The sequence below is a fragment of the Coregonus lavaretus genome, assembly GCF_964263955.1.
Source record: "Coregonus lavaretus genome assembly, chromosome: 8".
Taxonomy (NCBI): Eukaryota; Metazoa; Chordata; class Actinopteri; order Salmoniformes; family Salmonidae; genus Coregonus; species Coregonus lavaretus.
The window spans coordinates 16105038-16126447 of NC_139995.1; positions in this window are offsets into that span (position 1 = coordinate 16105038).

Below are 21410 nucleotides of genomic sequence, written 5' to 3' on the forward strand. Positions count from 1 at the left end.
GGTAACTTTGTGTGTTTCTGGGAAAAGGGGAGTTTAAGCAAGTTGCCCTTGGGCGTACATTACCCGTAGGAAGAAATCTGTCTAAAAACACTATTTAGACCTGAGCGGACCACCCCCTGTACTTTTGTATGATTAGCAGTAGCTTAGCGGTTCTTGAGGCAGGCAAGATCAGTTTAGGTTTTTTTTACACTATTGTTTCATTTCTTGGGTCCTGCTCAGCCCTTTTTCCCAAACCTTTACCGTGTGTTCAGCAATAAACCTTTTATGTTTGACGGTAGTTTATGGTTGTCGTGTAGTTTTTGTTCTCACTGTTCCATGTCATCATCCTAATTTGCATGAATTATGTTACGGGTCTCATGTCCATCCACCCTAGACGTTTAAAGCCACGGGGTTCGTAACACCCATAATGACAAATAAAAAACAGGTTTTTAGAAATGTTTGCAAATGTATAAAAAATGTAAAACAGAAATACCTTATTTACTTAAGTATTCAGACCCTTTGCTATGAGACTCAAAATTGAGCTCAGGTGTATCTTGTTTCCATTGATTTCTACAACTTGATTGGAGTCCACCTGTGGTAAATTCAACTGATTGGACATGATTTGGAAAGGCACACACCTGTCTATATAAGGTCCCACAGTTGACAGTGCATGTCAGAGAAAACGCCAAGACATGAGGTCGAAGGCATTGTCCGTTGAGCTCCGAGACAGGATTGTGTCGACAACGCAGGAGTGGCTTCGGGACAAGTCTCTGAATGTCCTTAAGTGGCCCAGCCAGAGCCCGGACTTGAACCCGATCGAACATCTCTGGAGAGACCTGAAAATAGCTGTGCAGCGACGCTCTACATCCAACCTGACAGAGCTTGAGAGGATCTGCAAAGAAGAATGGGAGAAACTCCCCAAATACAGGTGTGTTTAAAGTAGTCCAACCTTCAGAATAAACCAACAGACCACTTCAACTACAATAACATTGTCAGTAACGGTTACAGACATATTTTTCTTGCTATGACTGTGATATGTGGTTGTTTATCTACCTTAGTTGAATGCACTTAATGTAAGTCACTCTGGATAAGAGTGTCTTCTAAATGACCAAAATGTAAATTATAGACATCTATATTTAGGCCAAATCAAGGTCGGTACGAACCGGACCAAATCTGAACATAACATAGACCGTGGACATTGAAATCAAGGACGGTCCGGACCACACCAATATACTATGAAACAAAGATAAATGATATAAAGAATGATAGTAAAAAGCTTTGGAGCACCTTCAATTACATTTTGAGCAAAAAGGCAAACTCAGCTCTGTCATTCATTGAATCAGATGGCTCATTCATCACAAAACTCACTGATATTGCCAACTACTTTAATGATTTTTTCATTGGCAAGATAAGCAAATTTAGGCATGACATGCCAGCAACCAATGCTGACACTGCACGTCCAAGTATAACTGATCAAATTATGAAAGACAAGCACTGTAATTCTGAATTCTGTAAAGTGAGTGTGGAAGAAGTGAAAAAATTATTGTTGTCTATCAACAATGACAAGCCACCGGGGTCTGACAACTTGGAGGGAAAATTACTGAGGATAATAGCGGATGATATTTCCACTCATATTTGCCATACCTTCAATCTAAGCCTACTAGAAAGTGTGTGCCCTCAGGCCTGGAGGGAAGCAAAAGTAATTCCACTACCCAATAATAGTAAAGCCCCCTTTACTGGCTCAAATAGCCGACCAATCAGCCTGTTACCAACCCTTAGTAAATTTTTTGAAAAAATTGTGTTTGAACAGATACAATTCTATTTTACTGACAGACAATCAGCACACTTATAGGGAAGGACATTCAACAAGCATGGCACTTACACAAATTACTGATGATTGGTTGAGAAAACTGATGATAAAAAGATTGTGGGAGCTGTTTTGTTAGACTTAAGTGCAGCTTTTGATATTATCGATCATAGTCTGCTGCTGGAAAAATGTATTTGTTATGGCTTTACACCCCCTGCTATATTGTTACCTGTCTAACAGAACACAGAGGATGTTCTTTAATGGAAGCCTATCCAACATAATCCAGGTAGAATCAGGAATTCCCCAGGGCAGCTGTCTAGGCCCCTTACCTTTTTCAATCTTTACTAATGACATGCCACTGGCCTTGAGTAAAGCCAGTGTATCTATGTATGCGGATGACCCAACACTATACACGTCAGCTACTACAGCAAGTGAAATCACTGCAACACTTAACAAAGACATGCAGTTAGTTTCAGAATGGGTGGCAAGGAAGAGATTAGTCCTAAATATTTCAAAAACTAAAAGCATTGTATTTGGGACAAATCATTCACTAAACCCTAACCCTCAACTAAATCTTGAAATAAATAACATGAAAATTGAGCAAGTTGAGGTGACTAAACTGTTTGGAGTAACCCTGGATTGTAAATAGTCATGGTCAAAACATGTCGATACAACAGTAGCTAAGGTGGGGAGAAGCCTGTCCATAATAAAGTGCTGCTCTGCCTTTTTAAGAACACTATCAACAAGGCAGGTCCTACAGGCTCTAGTTTTGTCGCACCTGGACTACTGTTCAGTTGTGTGGTCAGGTGCCACCAAGAGGGACCTCGGACAATTACAATTGTCTCAGAACAGGGAAGCGCGGCTGGCCCTTAAATGTACACGGAGAGCTAACATTCATAATATGCATGTAATTCTCTCATGGCTCAAAGTGGAGGAGAGATTCACTTTATCACTACTTGTTTTGTAAGAAGTGCTGACATGCTGAATGCACCGATGTGTCTGTTTAAACTACTAGCACAGTACTACATAGAGCCATGGCTACATGGAACTCTATTCCACATCAGGTAACTGATGCAAGCAGTAGAATCAGATTTTAAAAACTGATAAAAATACACCTTATGGAACAGCGGCGACTGTGAAGAGACACACACAGGCACAGACACACATACACATGATAAGACACGCACTCTACACACACGTACACATGGATTTTGTATTATAGATATGTGATAGTAGAGTAGTGGCCTGAGGGAACACAATTAATGTGTTGTGTAAAGTGTTATGAAATGTAATGTAATGTAATATTTAAAATTGTATATAGAGTGCATTCAGAAAGTATTCAGACCCCTTGACTATTTCCACATTTTGTTACATTACTGCCTTGTTCTAAAATTGATTAAATTATTTGTTTTGCTCTCATCAATCTACACACAATACGCCATAATGACAAAGCAAAAACAGTTTTTTAAAAACAGAAATACCTTATTTACATAAGTATTCAGACCATATGAGACTCCCTTTTTTTTATATATATACATGTTCATAAAATTATGAAAACCTGTTTCTGCTTTGTCATTATGGGGTATTGTGTGTAGATTGATGAGAAAAAAAAAAACAATTTACTCCAATTTACAATAAAGCTGTAACGTAGGAAAATGTGGAAAAAGTCCAGGGGACTGAATACTTTCCGAAGGCACTGTAACTGCCTTAATGTTTCTGGACCCCAGGAAGTGTAGCAGCTGCCTTGGCAGCAGCTAATGGGGCTCCTTTAAAAAATTATTACAAATATACACTACAAGTTTGGACACACCTACTCATTCAAGGGTTTTTCTTTATTTTACTATTTTTTACATTGTAGAATAATAGTGCAGACATCAAAATGAGTCGGACTGCAGAGTGAAGGAAAAGCAGCCAACAAGTGCTCAGCATATTTGGGAACCCTTCAAGACTGTTGGAAAAGCATTCCAGGTGAAGCTGGTTGAGAGAATATCAAGAGTGTGCAAAGCTGTCATCAAGGCAAAGGATGGCTATTTGAAGAATCTCAAATATAAAATATATTTTGATTTGTTTAACACTTTTTTGGTTACTACATGATTCCATGTTATTTCATAGTTTTGATGTCTTTACTATTATTCTACAATGTAGAAAATAATAAAAATAAAGAAAAACCCTTGAATGAGTAGGTGTTCTAAAACTTTTGACCGGTAGTGTATTTTACCTTTTATCTCGAGGATGAACAGAGGGCTTGTGATTCTAGAGGCAGAGAGTTCAAAAGCCTAATTAAGTCGCATAAATGTTTGCATTGTGCGTTTGAACTCTGACTGTTTCAATCAATGCTGTGTTATTAAGACATCCTATAATTGATTTCTGCATCAATAGATCAGAAGGCAGAACAGAAAACCAGAACAGATGAAGAAAGGGGAAAATACATTGTCTTTGGTGAGATATGGTACGTTTTCTAAAAGGAATGAACTTCATCTTATTGAAAAATATCTAAGCGCAATCTTCTCAATGTCAAATATCTGATATTTTGATTATTTACATACATTATTATTATGGCAGTTCCCTCCAAACTTTTCATAAGAAAAGCTTTGTGATTCATAATGAGTGAAAGAGGCATTGTAGAAAGTGCACTATGGAGGCAATAACTTAAAAATGTATGTTATGACCACAAGTCTTATTTCTCTGTTAGCTAACGGTCATGGTCACAGACCAGCTGCAGTAATTACCTAATGTATTAGCTAACCCAGGAGCATCTCAATGATTTTCAGCTCTGGTACACGGCAGACTTAAATGATTCTGTAACTCCTTCTAACTTGTTGTACAGCTTCTCCTGTTCAATCACTGCCAGTGAGATGAAACTGACAGATCAGATACACATCCATAATTCTGGAATATTGGGAATATCGCTCAAGTCAACTATTGGATAGTTCAGTACACAAACTGATATTCTAGAAGTTTTGAAGAATCATACGTTTTACCTAGTTTAGGAAAAATTATGAAATATTAAAACCAGCCAATACAGCCCAAAGCCATGCATATTTGTACTGTATCTCCTTTTGATTATTTAGTAGACAATAATGTGTATTCCTGTTAATAAAATATGTCCAAGCTGTTAATAAATCATAGGACATTCAATGTTAAATAAAAGAGAGAAGAAGGTGTGGTAAATAATTCATTTAGAATAGGTGGTAGAAAGCAGTCAAAGCAATAATTCATTAATAAGCATTCAAATAGGTCCATGAAAAGCAGATCAATCAACTTTTCTGTTCTCTATAAAACTATACATGATATAGAGAGCCTCCCAGTATCAAAATTAAATATATCAATACTGGTACTTAGCTCTCAGAATCAATAAGTTGTGCACATTGAACACGTTACAAATAAACACTTCCTACCATTTCTCAGTGACTACCATTGCTGTTATTGTTGGTACAACATACAGTGGATTCAGAAAGTATTCACACCCCTTGACTTTTTCCACATTTTGTTGTGTTACAGCCTGAATTTCATATGGATTAAATTGAGATTTTGTGTCACTGGCCTACACGCAATACCCCATTATGTCAAAGTGGAATTATGCTTTTACAAATTAATAAAAATTGAAAAGCTGAAATGTCTTGAGTCAAGTATTCAACCCCTTGGTTATGGCAATCCTAAATAAGTTCAGGAGAAGCATTTGTTTAAGAAGTCACATAATAAGTTGCATGGACTCACTGTGTGTACAATAATAGTGGTTAACATGATTTTTTAATGACTACAGTGAGGGAAAAAAGTATTTGATCACTGACAAAGAAATGATCAGTCTATAATTTTAATGGTAGGTTTATTTGAACAGTGAGAGACAGAATAACAACAAAAAAATCCAGAAAAACGCATGTCAAAAATGTTATAAATTGATTTGCATTTTAATGAGGGAAATAAGTATTTGACCCCTCTGCAAAACATGACTTAGTACTTGGTGGCAAAACCCTTGTTGGCAATCACAGAGGTCAGACGTTTCTTGTAGTTGGCCACCAGGTTTGCACACATCTCTGGAGGGATTTTGTCCCACTCCTCTTTGCAGATCTTCTCCAAGTCATTAAGGTTTCGAGGCTGATGTTTGGCAACTCGAACCTTCAGCTCCCTCCACAGATTTTCTATGGGATTAAGGTCTGGAGACTGGCTAGGCCACTCCAGGACCTTAATGTGCTTCTTCTTGAGCCACTCCTTTGTTGCCTTGGCCGTGTGTTTTGGGTCATTGTCATGCTGGAATACCCAACCACGACCCATTTTCAATGCCCTGGCTGAGGGAAGGAGGTTCTCACCCAAGATTTGACGGTACATGGCCCCGTCCATCGTCCCTTTGATGCGGTGAAGTTGTCCTGTCCCTTTAGCAGAAAAACACCCCCAAAGCATAATGTTTCCACCTCCATGTTTGACGGTGGGGATGGTGTTCTTGGGGTCATAGGCAGCATTCCTCCTCCTCCAAACACGGCGAGTTGAGTTGATGCCAAAGAGCTCCATTTTGTTCTCATCTGACCACAATACTTTCACCCAGTTCTCCTCTGAATCATTCAGATGTTCATTGGCAAACTTCAGACGGCCCTGTATATGTGCTTTCTTGAGCAGGGGAACCTTGCGGGCGCTGCAGGATTTCAGTCCTTCACGGCGTAGTGTGTTACCAATTGTTTTCTTGGTGACTATGGTCCCAGCTGCCTTGAGATCATTGACAAGCTCCTCCCATGTAGTTCTGGGATGATTCCTCACCGTTCTCATGATCATTGGAACTCCACGAGGTGAGATCTTGCATGGAGCCCCAGGCCGAGGGAGATTGACAGTTATTTTGTGTTTCTTCCATTTGTGAATAATCGCACCAACTGTTGTCACCTTCTCTCCAAGCTGCTTGGCGATGGTCTTGTAGCCCATTCCAGCCTTGTGTAGGTCTACAATCTTGTCCCTGACATCCTTGGAGAGCTTTTTGGTCTTGGCCATGGTGGAGAGTTTGGAATCTGATTGATTGATTGCTTCTGTGGACAGGTGTCTTTTATACAGGTAACAAACTGAGATTAGGAGCACTCCCTTTAAGAGTGTGCTCCTAATCTCAGCTCATTACCTGTATAAAAGACACCTGGGAGCCAGAAATCTTTCTGATTGAGAGGGGGTCAAAATACTTATTTCCCTCATTAAAATGCAAATCAATTTATAACATTTTTGACATTCGTTTTTCTGGATTTCTTTGTTGTTATTCTGTCTCTCACTGTTAAAATAAACCTACCATTAAAATGATAGACTGATCATTTCTTTGTCAGTGGGCAAACGTACAAAATCAGCAGGGGATCAAATACTTTTTTCCCTCACTGTATAAGGAATTTGAAATGATTTATACTTTTACTTTTGATACTTAAGTATATTTTAGCAATTACATTTACTTTTGATACTTAAGTATATTTAAAAGCAAACACTTTCAGACTTTGGTAGTTACAGTCTTGTCCCATCGCTGCAACTCCCGTATGGACTCGGGATAGGCGAAGGTCGAGAGCCATGCATCATCTGAAACACGACCCTGCCAATCCGCACCGCTTCTTGACACACTGCTCGCTTAACCCGGAAGCCAGCCGCACCAATGTATCGGAGGAAAAACCGTACAACTGGCGACCGAAGTCAGCATGCATGCGCCCAGCCCGCACAAGGAGTCGATTGAGCACAATGGGACAAGGACATCCCGGCCGGCCAAACCCTCCCCTACCCCGGACTATGCTGGGCCAATTGTGCGCCGTCTCATGGGTCTCCCTGTCGCGGCCTGCTGCGACACAGCCTGGTATCGAACCGGGGTCTATAATGATGCCTCTAGCACTGCGATGCACCACTCGGGAGGCCCACTCCATTACATTTTACATTTTAAGAAGAAGAAGAAGAAGAAGAAGAAGAAGAAGAAGAAGAAGAAGAAGAATCTCCACCACGGCTCTTGAAGTGAATCGCTTTGGTTGGTATTGTCATCGGAACAATTTAGTTCTTTTTTAACAGACTAAGGGCGATTTATCTATCTGACAAGCATTGTTGGTGTAGCCTGGTAAACCTACTGTTATTAGTTTCCTGTTGAAGTTATCCAAAAGTGTCTGGTGTGTGTCTGGTCATTTCATTATCAAGATCGGGGGAAAAATATCCCTGACTGTCCATATTTGAAATGTGTAACTAAATCAATGATTGATGTGTATGGCTGCATTTCAGATACATTTTGTACATTTGAATGTTGCAGTAATAGGATCTGGGCCTAGCGTTTGAGCGAGCGAAAATATTATTTGATGATCCCAATGATTCGACTGCCCCCGCATGGAGAGAAAGAGAACTGCTTATTTTTAAGGAATCATGAGGCTCATTTGAATTTCTTAATGCAGCAGGAAAATTCTCTGCGAGAAAAGCGTGATCAAGTTAAGACCAGACATCTGTATTCTAATACACTCCACAGTCCAAGTGACAAAGTTCCCTATAACACTGGTCTCTGTTTCATGGCTTGTCTTCTAGAAACAGGTAGTCAGGACATCAGCAATAGGATGTGCCACAGACCTAGATATTTGTAACCCTTTACTGTAAGAATTTGAAATGTGACAAATTAGCTTTCACTTTGCTGTAATCATGTTCATATGTATTTTTATGATCAATTATTAAAATGTATGAATAATTCAAATAAAGAAACGACAGTAGAAGAAAATCATATAATGTATAAGTTAGTCACAACAGTGGAAACACTTTTACATAATGAAGCAACACAATTGATTGCATATGTACTTATTAAAAACATAAATCAGTAAATGTTGCTATGCAGTGATTAGATACATATTTATTATGCAATTTATTCCAAATTATGTTTCACTACATAGTTATAAAGATGTTGGAGTATGGAATAGATTATGAAAGTTACCCTTGTTTTGTTTGTTGTCAGAGTGTATTTGGACACTTATCCAAAATGCCTGACATATTTAGCTAGTTATACAGTATGTGTGTTGCAAAGCTGTTTATATTATAGTATTATCTCCTTATTCTAACTGATTAACATATTTACCAAATCCCAATGCATTTCTCAACAACTGAAATGATCCTGTCTCTTCATGGTTATAATTTTAGCCCATTGACCTCATATTTGATGGCACCCAGGGGGGCAGCTTTTAGCAAAGGGTACTGGGAAGGCCCACAGCATGTTGTTTCAGAGCAGCCACGGTGCAACTTTAAATTGTTCCTACTGAGAGACCCATAGAGGTTGATGCTAATTGATTATGTCTCCAAACAGCTTCCTCAGTTGTCTCTCTGTATGGGAGTGAGAGGTGATTTCCTAAATTATGTAAAGGAACGCCTAGAAAGAGAGTGGAAGCTTTTAAAATGTTCTAAACAATAAGTGAGGACAGACAGCATGCAGGTCTTTTAGGAGCACAGAGGATCTATATCCTGAAGACAAATCCCAAGGTAAAAGACTGGCCGTTTGAAGCATTTATTACAGTGCAGACTTCTAAATGGGTGGCAGTTATGGACTGTCCAGGCTGAAGTTTCTTTTTTAGAAGAGAGCATTTTCCATTTAAAATTATTCATATTCACTCCTCATTTCACTTATTAATTGATTCAAAAGTAGCAACTTACATAGTAAGAGGGTTGAACATGATCTATACTTTATAACTGTACAGTTTGCTCCTAATCTTCTCCCATGTTTTCCCCTCTGCCTCTCAGCTATTCAGGGATTATCCTGAACTGCCTCTTCTGTAGATTCTATGACCTGTTCCTCATGTTGACAGACTCCTGTGATGAAGCCACCTATCGCTGCTGCCCCTCCTACAGACAGTTCTCGTCCTCAGTGGAGGCCATACCCAGCAAAGACTGCAACTGTAACTTGAACTTTGACTGTGGCCTGTTTAACGCCTGTCAGGAGACAGGTGAGTTTCTGAGGCTGGCTATGGAGATCTCTGAGATATGTTACCGCTAGCGTTATGGGCTGAAGAACAAGGAGGATATGCTTGGGCTAACCTGCAGTCATGGCACAGGATTGTTAGATGCTTTTTTGCCCTCCCGTGTCACCTTACACACAGAAGATCTCTGCTAAAAATAAAATCACAAGGTTTATTTTGCATACATTTACATCCTTCCCCCCCCCCCTCCCCTCCCCCTCCCCCCCATACTGGTCCCCCGTGGGAATCGAACCCACAACCCTGGCATTGCAAGTGCCATGCTCTACCAACTGAACCACACGAGACATTTTATCCGTCACTGTGACCCCCAATAATTTCAGAACAAAGTTGACTACAAATACAAAGCTGCCAATGTCTTTGCAATTCAATTGATACAAACAAGCAATGTATTAAAAGATTATTCAAATGAAAACCGAGATAAAATGTAAACAGTAGGTTATCATATTGAAATATATTTCATGTTCAATCAATTAAGTTATATTTTGCTACTTGTAGGCTACTGTCTGTGATTTGTCTAATTATATTTCATGATGTGTAGTCTAACGTGCGCAATGATGTGCCAAATCTGTGATTTTGTGTATTTTTATTGGGTAAGCATTAGAATAACCGTAGGTGCCAATATCTCTCTAGAAGCTGATCTGTCGTCAGTATTGTGAAACAATTATAATGTTAAGGTAATCTGATCTGATCTGAGAGCAGCGCTCCCTTTCTTTCGATCCTATCAGTATCGACGCATGCTCCAACGATGCACTTAGCGACCGTTCTCTCTGCGTTGTGTTTTGGGAAACGCATGTTATACATTTGGCCTTTGTAGGAAAGATGCATCTTAAAACAATCGGAAGCCTAAGTTCCATCACCATCGGGAAACCTGGCCCAGGACTGATGTCGAACAGGGAATTTACAAGGCTTGAACAGTCAGCCAGACCATGTAGTTGAGTCTGGGTGGCTGCTCTTCAACCGTTATGCACAAAATAAAAAATCCTTTTCATCATGGACACTTGAAATTGCATTTACTGAAGGATGGTAGAGGGGTCAAACTATGACTTCTCATGTGTATCTTAACACCTTCCTCTGTGTCACTGCTCTGTACATCTAGAGCAGGGTTTCCCAAGCTCGGTCCTGGGGCGTTGATTATTTTAATCAAAACCAAAACGTGCACCCAGGGGGGGCCCCAGGACAGCGTTTGGGAAACCCCTGATCTAGAGTATAGTTACCTTGTGTCTGCACATATAGATGTCATGTCATGTGCCTGACCTGGACATTGACCTAGCTTGTTGCATGTGTATTATTGCAAAGCTAGGCCTATGTGCTGATGTTCAAACTACAGAGATCTCTGAGGTACACAGTGGACAATGCCTGCTCTGAGGGTTGTGGATTCCATCACTGAAGTGTTGTACATCAACACACACTTCAGCTTCTGCATGTCAGTTATTTTTATTGAAATACAAAGCCTTCTATGTTCAGTAGGCCTATTTCAGTTTGAGTGTCATTGTTACCACAGAAGCAGTTGGATGGCATGTCTAGGACACTCGTCCTTGTAGTTCCCCTCGACCTCTGTTCTCTGTTCGTGAAGACAGTTCTCTCAAGTGGCGGCTGACTGTTTGGATCACTTCAATATGAAATGGGTCCTTGTCACATAATAGGAAATGGACACCGGAGTATCGGTGGATGTGTCACTCTCTCTGGGTAGAGTACACAGTGAGAACAGCATGATGTAAAGCATCATCTGTTTCACTGGGAGGTCAGGCAGAGAGGGCCGGCGTACGCTACACCATGAACACTGTGTCATTATGTTATCTCCACTCGCTAAACATTTATTTTCTATTATCAGATGTGAGGTCTAACAGAGTGAGGCTTCTGTATCAACAAGAATAAAGTCACACCCCAGTTGTCTGAGACACTGAGATCTCATGTAATGCTGTTATTTTGTTTGCTGTGAGGAAGCAAGTGCTACTAGTTTATGAAAATGCTTATGGATAGTATTTGTGAAAATACGTAAGCTTTCCATTGTAAAAGGCTAAACTACTGTCCAAAAATGGAACCTTGACGTTTTAAAATTATTTAAGAACAGTATGTGAAATTAGTGACACACCTCCCTAGACAGCAGTACAGTAGCACTGACAGTAATACTGTATGCAGACACATAATGACCATGGATAGTAAGCATGCTGTGCAAAATGGTATGTTTCTGGTCATGTCTACAGGGAACGCTGCTTGTGACCAATTTGCTTATTACCTGACTACTCTAGCTGATATGGCACCATAAAATCTATTAGAGGTCCTTTGTGGTTTTTCAAACATAAAGTGTGTCTGCATAAACAGATGCCTGGCTTAAACTGAAAACATCTGCATGTCTTAAACTCGCTGGAACTCTGTCAAATTACCTGATAGCTTGGGGAGTAGCATGGGCTTCAGGATCTCTAATGCTTTTTAATCACATCCAAATGGCATGTCATTTAGAGCCCCGGTTCACAGGATGTCCCAGCTAGATGTCCCAGCTCAGTCCAGCAGGAGAAGAGAAGGTCAAGTGGCTGTCATTGCTGTGTTCTGTACCACATGCATGCTTTCAAATGGCTGCTTAGAGAATAGTGTTGACCCATTATCTTGCACATCACACCATTGTTCACAGCTGAACTGAAAACACTTGTGCAGAGAGTGAAACATCTTTTAACATCTTCTTTGTTATTGTAGTTGTATAATTATGTGCTGGGATAATTCTCCGTAATTGTGTTTAGTGATGCTAGACTTGCATTAACTAAAGTTTATCTTATTTTATGCTGCGTTAGCTGGCATGTTGACATGCATCTCTGCTCTCTAATCGGATGTGAGTTTTTCTTTGGAGTTTGAGGCCCCAATCGCTTCATTAGCATGATGCAGGCTCTTCCTCCAGAGCACACAGCACTAATACCATCTCCCCTCAGACCCTCTCATACAGCCCAGAACGGCCTCCTGAGGAACAGCAACATTAAATATTAACATCATGTGTTTAGAGGGTTTTTATTTCAAACAGCGGGTTTGTCAGCATCTTATGTACTGTTCCTCAAGACTCAGTCCGTGTGGAGATGTGGTCCCTCCAAGGGCTTTATGTAGCGCTGTGCCTTTGGAATAATTTAGGCGTGTTTTTCTAATGCTTTCTGTGTTAATATTGCCAACATATTCACTGTGATTTTTTCAAACAAATGGAGCATTATAAGTGAATTTAGGTAATGCTTACTGTACCTTGAAGTGCAAAATGTAGCCAACAGGGAAGTGAAGAATGTTTGGGTGTGTCATTGGTTTACGTCATCGCTGACACAAATGTTGATGCATGTGTTTCTCATAAGGCCCTGTATTTCCTCTGTCAAAATCTCTTTTTTTTTCAAAATTACACTCATATTGAAGAATGCACACTCCTTATTTTACCTAACTGCTGTGTTTCTGAGAATGTTTCTTCAAGGAAAAGGCATTGTACTTATGAACGTGTAAAAACATCTCGGAGCATAGTGCAAACATATTTTCTAATGTTTCAATACTTCTTATCCTACAGTACTACGTTGTGTGAATGTATTGCAGCCTAATACCTAATATGAATGCAGACCATTTCAGTGAGGCTTGCCTAAACTCATTAAACACATGTGTACCCCTGCTATTGTCCCAGTTTAGTTTACATGTCTGGTTTCACGATTACCCGTTTAAATGAACTTGACCTTACTCTTTGAGGAATGGCATGTGTGTGCTATGTGCATCCTACCCAATTAGGCCAGAGGCACTGGAGCAGTAGAAACTAACACTCCCACAGCATCCTCCAGGAATTGAGCATGACACTACTGCCTTTCTTGAATCTATATTTGGGCCATGTATGTGGATGTGTGTCACTCAAGAGCACAGGCCCAATCTACAGTAGAGAAGGTAGAGTGAGCTCTGGGCCTGTAGGCTGTGAGTGCCAAGGCACAAAGGGAGCTCCCTCCCAGCGGGCACAGCCGTACCAACTAGGCCCTGGGCAGGCTTTTATGATACCTTTCAATCAGCAGCTAATTCCCATCTGAAATGACAGGTGATTCGACTCAGCCTCCAATTAATGACCTAATTTTAACAATTAAGAGCAGGAGGAGGAGGAAGGGAAAATCCCATGTACTGTCCGACTCCTGAATGAAGGCTGGAGGCGTAGTGATGATCACCTGATAGTGCAGAACACTGCTATCTCATCATCAGTCTCCCTCACTGAAGGTAACTGATGCCCAGGGTATCCTGGCCCCTACCACTCCACCAGGTTTTGTCCCATAGTGGGGCCCAGATCTCTGTGAGGGGAGCTTGAGTCTAGGGTAGGGTAGGGTAGGGGAGGGGAGGGTAGGGTAGGGGAGGGGAGGGGAGGGGATGGCAAACATGGCAGGGGATGATGGAGTGCATCAAGCTCTCCGTGCCCCAACCCCCCCCCCCCACCCCTCTCCTGCACCCACCCCCCACAGCGTAGAGGAAATTAAAGAGCTGTGTCGCAGGAGGTGGACAGGGGAGGGGGAGGTGATTTAGAGTGTGGCACAGGGGGATGGGGACCCGGCGCATTGGAGTTAATTACTGAATAATGAGGAACAATTTATTGTGTTCTTGTTAGTGACATCAAAATGCTGGATGCTGCTAACAGAAAAAGAGCATGCCTCTCTCTTTATACGTCCCTCTAAATACAGTGTTTAACTTGGAGTCATTAAAAACGCACTGCCTTGCCTCATTCCAGCCAGCAGGGGAGAGCAGCTTCCCAGGTCTGATGAAGGAGACACTAACACTGTCCTAACACCAGGTACCTCCTAAGTGCCTGTCCTCTGTTTGGAGAATTTATTCAAAGAAATCATGAGAACTGCATTAGCTGCAGATCGATCTCTCCCGCATCTTCCAGCCTTCTGCTGACGAGCATGGCATAACTCCTCCTATTCACCTTTCCACCCGTGTAAATCTACACAGGCCTATTGTGCATGGTCTCGTCATTACCTTCAGGGTATGCGCCTCTTGTCATGTTCATGTCTGTTACGGAATCCAGATGCTTTTGGTTTTAAGTTCAAACATGTCAAGGATAAGTTTGAGACATGCTGTTATCCAGTTCTGAAGAAAAAATGTATCATAAAAACCATTGAAGTATTAGCTACTGTGCATTAAAACCACGTATTGTACCATATCTACTCGGTCCGGTACTGTATTTCATACTTATAAGAAGACAAGCTAGCTGTTACATGTTTATCTGATTTGTACAATTTAGGTATTTTATTGGGTGCATTATACGTGCAACTTTATGATGTATCATATGGAGGGAGGCCAACATTTCCAATCCAAACCTTGTGTCAGATGTGGCGTGTGACGCAGCCATACTCTTTGATGTGTTAAATATGAGATCTGACCACAGAACAGCTGTCAGATACAGACTGATGTCAGAGGCAATCCACGCCAATTACTTTTGAGTATCTGTCACGCATGATTCAGAGGCTCCAAAACTACTGAGGTATACCTAAGGAGATTGTGGTAATAACATAACCTTCAGAAACTCTTTACAAATACACAGTGGTCAGTTATCTTTATCAAATTGTAGTGGAGGCCATTATCTCGTGTGATCATCTGTGAAGATATGATGTATAGCATGCAATATTCACCTACAAAATGGTTATTCATTTAACATTCAAATATTCCTGTTCCTTTGTACACCGCACAGTATAACCACTAATTTATCACATACAACTTAATGAGAGTTACATTCAATGCCTCCAATGACATTAAAAGAGAGAGGTTGCTGAATGTGGTGTAACCATGCTGTGTAGCCCAAATAAACATGTTCCATGTGAGGCCGATGTAGCCTACAGAACGATCCCGTTAGACAGATGAGTGCTACTCGAATGTTAATGAGGTCTCCTTTAGACACGCATAAATTAAATGATTAGATGTCTGCAATCATGCAAGGACCTAAGGTGCCCCCTATTTATGGCATTTGAAATGTAGCTGGCTTTATTTACGACGTGTCTCCCTGCACAGGCCTCGCCACCTGAGCAGCCCAATGCTTTCAAAAGAGATGGTTTCTTTTAATGACCTGCAAATGAATCACTCTGGCAGAATCATAAAGAAGTGGAATCCCCTTTGAAAATGAACAAAACAAAAAGATGAAGATTCTGCGAGTAGATCATAGAAGCTAGCCACAGCGGTGCCAAAGCAGAGGTATAGGAAGCAAGAGGCATGTACAAATGCCTTTCAGATATGTTGCTAATTATAATCATGATTCAGTACAGGAGACTGCTAACCATTTCTCTACTACAGTCTATCCATTCATCCAACCAGGGGCCCAAATTCCTCCTTGTATTGGGGTTCATCTGATGCTAGAGAAGCCACACAAAACTGTAGACTACTTGAAGACCTCAAATGGTTTTCAGCACAGCACAACAGCTAGTTTACGTTACTGTAACATAATTACAGCATCATTCATGTCTCTAGGCTCCAGTGGTGTGGTCCCTAAAGGAAACAACATGTCAAGATCTCACCAAGGATGAACACACGGTAAAAAAGATAGAGATGGGAACTCATTAATCAAAATAACATATCTTACATGATGCTTTCAGTTTGATACTGTAGTGTAAGCCAAAGAAGTCACCGAATCAACTGCAGCAAAATAAAATGAACCCTGTTCTATTCTAATAATGCATTTCCAGGAAGTATTGCTCATTAATGTAATAATCAACCAGGGTGCTTAAGAGATGCAGCCATGTGTATCCAAATAACCACATGAATGCTGAATGCCTCATAGTGGAGAGGTGCTAAGTGATTGCTTTTCTATTAAACCATCAGGCATTTTTTAAAGACGTCTCAGGGTCTTGAGAACACCCTTGTGTGCACAGGCAGCAATAATGAGAAGTGCATAAGTTTGAATTCTCCACTCAAGCCAAATTCAGGGCTTTGTGTGGGGAAGAGAAATTTCTCTTAAGATTCTCGCTTATGTCCCTCTTTTTATTAGGATAATGAATTTCTGAGTGCTGTGCCAGTTCCACTGAGCCTGCTCCTCAGCTTAATTCTACGCAACATTTCCTCATTGCCGCTGGGGAATACTATATGAAGGCAGGGCTTACAATACCATCAATATGCCTAGGACGACAATTGGACGTTTCATAGATATTAATGGAAGTGCAAATTAAATCAAAGTTGGAGTGGAGCTATCGGGGTTATGATCAATGCCTTTTGTGCAGTCAGATTCAATAGAGGGTTTGTAATTTGAGTATCCAAACAAAATGTGCATCTTAATGGGGAAGATGAAAGTAATCCCAGATGGGGAGGAAATTATACATTAGCAGCATTGTAATTAGAGAACTCACAGTACAATGTTTCCCTCACACAGTATTCATGTTGAATAAAAGCCTTATACATCTTTAATGCAGATACAGGATATGGATATTGGAATTGGTTTTTAGACACGTTTTAAGATGTCATACGAGGTATCTGTCTAAAGCAAGTGTCGATGGAGCATTGAATTAGATGCATAACATCGTCTGCCCATATCATTTAGCTAATTCAGTGGGCAGCTGAATCAAAACAGCTTTGGCAATGGACCCACTCATTATACTGTTATGGTAGGGACAAATATACTGTAGTCACCTTAGCTATGGTCATTAAAATAATGATAGAAAACATTAAAGGCGCAGTAGTTGAATTATTAAAACATGTGAATCATTTTATAGAGTACATTTCAAATGGACATGACAGCAATTTGCTTGGTCAGCAAAGCATTGGTTCAGTTGATGCACCATTGGTAATGAAAATCATGAATTTTTTAATAATGCATGTGTATGCATCTATTTTGCTACCTACGTTCAAATATAATACAATATCATAACATAGGTTGACAAAATGTTCACCTTTTTATTATTTATTGAAAATCCACCTCACAGTACATATACACAGCAGCCACCTAAAATTAAATTGTGCAAGTCAGCAAGAGAGCAGGATACAAGCAAACAGCACAACTAGGCCCCAATGAATAACACATGAGCTGACAAACATGGCTAGGTCTACATACTATCACCAGCTAGTGACCACACACACACACACACACACACACACACACACACACACACACACACACACACACACACACACACACACACACACACACACACACAACACACACACACACACACACACACTCCCTAGAGCAAGAGACCTAATGCAACCCTCACCATCAGAGAAAACACAACTCTGTAGTGATATAAGGGAAGCATTTCTCAATGAAAATGTAATGAAATGTAATGAAATGTACTTGAAAGAGCTTTAAAAAATGAATTAAACAGTCTTGATGGCCATTTCCATCCCCTGGGATTGAGCAACTAGGTTTTATCAATAATTGCTCATTTAAACATGCATATAATTAAAACCACTTCTATTCCCAAGTTTGAATCAAGGTCCCTAAAATGTCAACCACTCTGCAGTTTGTAAAGGTTACTTGGCATCTGTGTGTCTACTCTTTTCCTGCATTTGTTCCTATTGTTTTATCTCACTGGAGTTGGTTACTATTTGCTCAACTTTGAAGGACAAGGATTAACTCATGCTAACCCCTAACAGAGGCATGGCAGAGAAAGAGGGGTTTGTTGTGTCAATTTTCTACTTTCACTAGGTTATTGTTCTCCCATTTTCTGATCTCCACCCCTTCCTAACTTTGACACAAATCTGACCTCAAATAAGGTTGAGATGAGAGGTTTTAAAAAGCAAATTAACACAAAAATCAACTTCTCTGGTTGAAAACGGCCTGTGTAGCATTGATATTAGTCAGAAACATTTATTCCAGTGCCAACATTTACTAAAAGGTGTAAGTATGATAATTTTGGTCATAGTCAGTATATTCCAAAACTGAGTTTTGTGGGATTTGTGTAACTGAGGTCATCACGATTTACATGAGGGTTGGGTTTGGCCATGCCCACTTGCCAAACTAACATGAGATGGTAATGCCTAGGTAGAATTGTAATGCACGGAGAAAAAGCTGTGCTGATTGCGCTCTATCGAATCGTAGCAGCAGAACCTCCAGACAGAGAGACAGTCCTGCCCATTACGCAGCGCCTCGGACTCGGACTTGTTTACATAAGACAACACGTCGCCAATGTTATGTTGAAAGAACACTTGGCCCCTAAGCCCTTTATGGAGTGGCCACTTGCTGATGTGTTTGATAGTGATCACTCCACAGTCTGCCACTGTTTTGGGCAACTGCCACTTTGTCAATATTCCAAAATTCTAAACCCATTCGCGTTCATCTTGTGTTCTGCCACAAACTGTTTTGTAACATGATTCGCTATGAAACACTGCCAGCCAGATGCACACTCTAGTAAAAGTTGTAAAAACAATACGGCACCGAAGCACACATGTCGTCACTCGCCACTGACTTATAAGCTGATTTAACTAACGTGGCCTGCCTGCTCAATGTGCCTGCTAGCTACTACTGTGGCTAGTGATTTTGAGCACTGATAAACAGTGTGTAGCGTGGGCTTTATTTACGATAGTTTGACAGCTTGCTGATGATGAAGTTGTAGACATGTTCTCGGAAATCTGTTCTGAACGCAGCTAGCAACAGCTGACTCAGTAACGTCATTGTCTGCAGTGCACTGACTACACTCTTAGTAAAAAGGTGCTATCTAGAACCTAAAAGGGTTCTTCGGCTGTCCCCATAGGAGAACCCTTTTAATAATCATTTTTGGTTCCAAGTAAAACACTTTTGGGTTCAATGTAGAACCCTCTCCACAGAGTGTTCTACATGGAACCCCAAAAGGTTCTACCTGGACCCAAAATGGGTTCTACCTGGAACCAAAAATGGTTATCCTATGGGGACAGCCGAAGAACCCTTTTGGGACCCTTTTTTCTAAGTGTAGTTTTCCCATGGACATTTTTTTACTTGAGAAATACTGCACCAAACACCTTAGCTAGATGTAAAATTGCATGACTAAGACCTTGGCAAAACATCGAAATTAATTACAGATTTCATGATTTATCTTTCTTGACTATTTTGAGGAAGCGGTAGTGGCTATGTTGTTGCTAAGGTTACTCAAGAGGGACAAACAACAGTAACTGCCAGGATACGATATGTGAACATAACACACCCACATCGAATCACACACCCAAGCAAGACCAACATGAGCAGCAGAAAAACACATGCGGAATCGGTGCGTTAGGGCCTTTTAAGTGAAATAAAGTAGGTTTACTGACCTGTTGAAATTTAAAGTATTCAAAACACATTAAAAGCATGATTTTGTTAACACTAACAGTATGAAAAATGAATGCACTCACTAACTGTAAGTCGCTCTGGATAAGAGCGTCTGCTAAATGACTAAAAATGTAAAAATGTCAAATATTTCCTGTGTTGTATACAATGAGATCTGTGATGACAGGCAGGCCATAGGCCTACTGTATTGGAAGCCTTTACAAGGCTATACATTTCATTTTCAAATATCTCACTCACTAGACTAGGCCTAAGGAACGATAAAATACATCAATAAAAGGGTATTGATGTTGTCAAATGTTAATATGTCATCTATAAACCCTGACATACTCTGTCACCCAGATACAGGCTGCGCTCAGTCCTGTGTTGTCTCCTCCTGTTGTCGCATCGACCCAGGGCTACTCATGAATCGCTTCTGCTGTAAAACGTTGCATGCCAGGACAGGCATGGACATTAATCAAAGTTGATTTGAAGTGTGAGGGCACAAGTGCTTTTGTGCTGAAGAACTGTTTAGCACAACATCGGCATGTTCGCGGGCCCCGCTACTGAGTGTAATTGCAGCACAAGGAGGACATAAATAATGTATTCAAGATCACTTACACCTCATGAAGCAAGCCATAGGTTTAGAGAGAGATCCCATTTTCAGCTGAAAATACTAGATTTGGCTCTTGTGGCTGCACTTTCCAGGGAAAACAAGACCTCCAAAAAGGGCTTTGAAACAGTTTAGAGCAATACTAAACATAATAACATCAAAACAGTTTAGACGGTGCCACAGAATTATGCTGTGAATAAACTCCTGACTAAAATGTTGGAGGCAGCAGTCCAAAGGATGGAGATTGTACCATGTTGCTGTGGATCCTACAATAGTTATGCCTTATAACTATATGCATTCATTCACTTATTGACAAAAATATACTGTATGTCTGATGTGTCCCCAGTCAACCTGCGTTTAGATACAACAAAATTGGAAAGATCGACAGCGGTGTTAATTGATGTTGTGTTTGTCTTTAGTTAAGATTCTGACGGCAGATGTGTATTTGTATTTATATTTATTATGGATCCCAATTAGCTGCTGCCAAGGCAGCAGCTACTCTTCCTGGGGTCCAGCAAAATTAAGGCAGTTATACAATTTTAAAAACATTACAATACATTCACAACAGATTTCACAACACATTAAGTGTGTGCCCTCAGGCCCATACTCGAGTACCACATATCTACAGTGCATTCGGAAAGTATTCAGACCCCTTGACTTTTTCCACATTTTGTTACGTTACAGCCTTATTCTAAAATTGATTAAATAGTTTTTTCCTTTCATCAATCTGCACACAATACCCCATAATGCCAAAGCAAAAACAGATTATTATAAAAAAATTCACATGTAGAAAAACTATAAAACGAAAATATCACATTTACATAAGTATTCAGACCCTTTATTCAGTATTTTGTTGAAGCACCTTTGGCAGCGATTACAGGCTCGAGTCTTCTTGGGTAT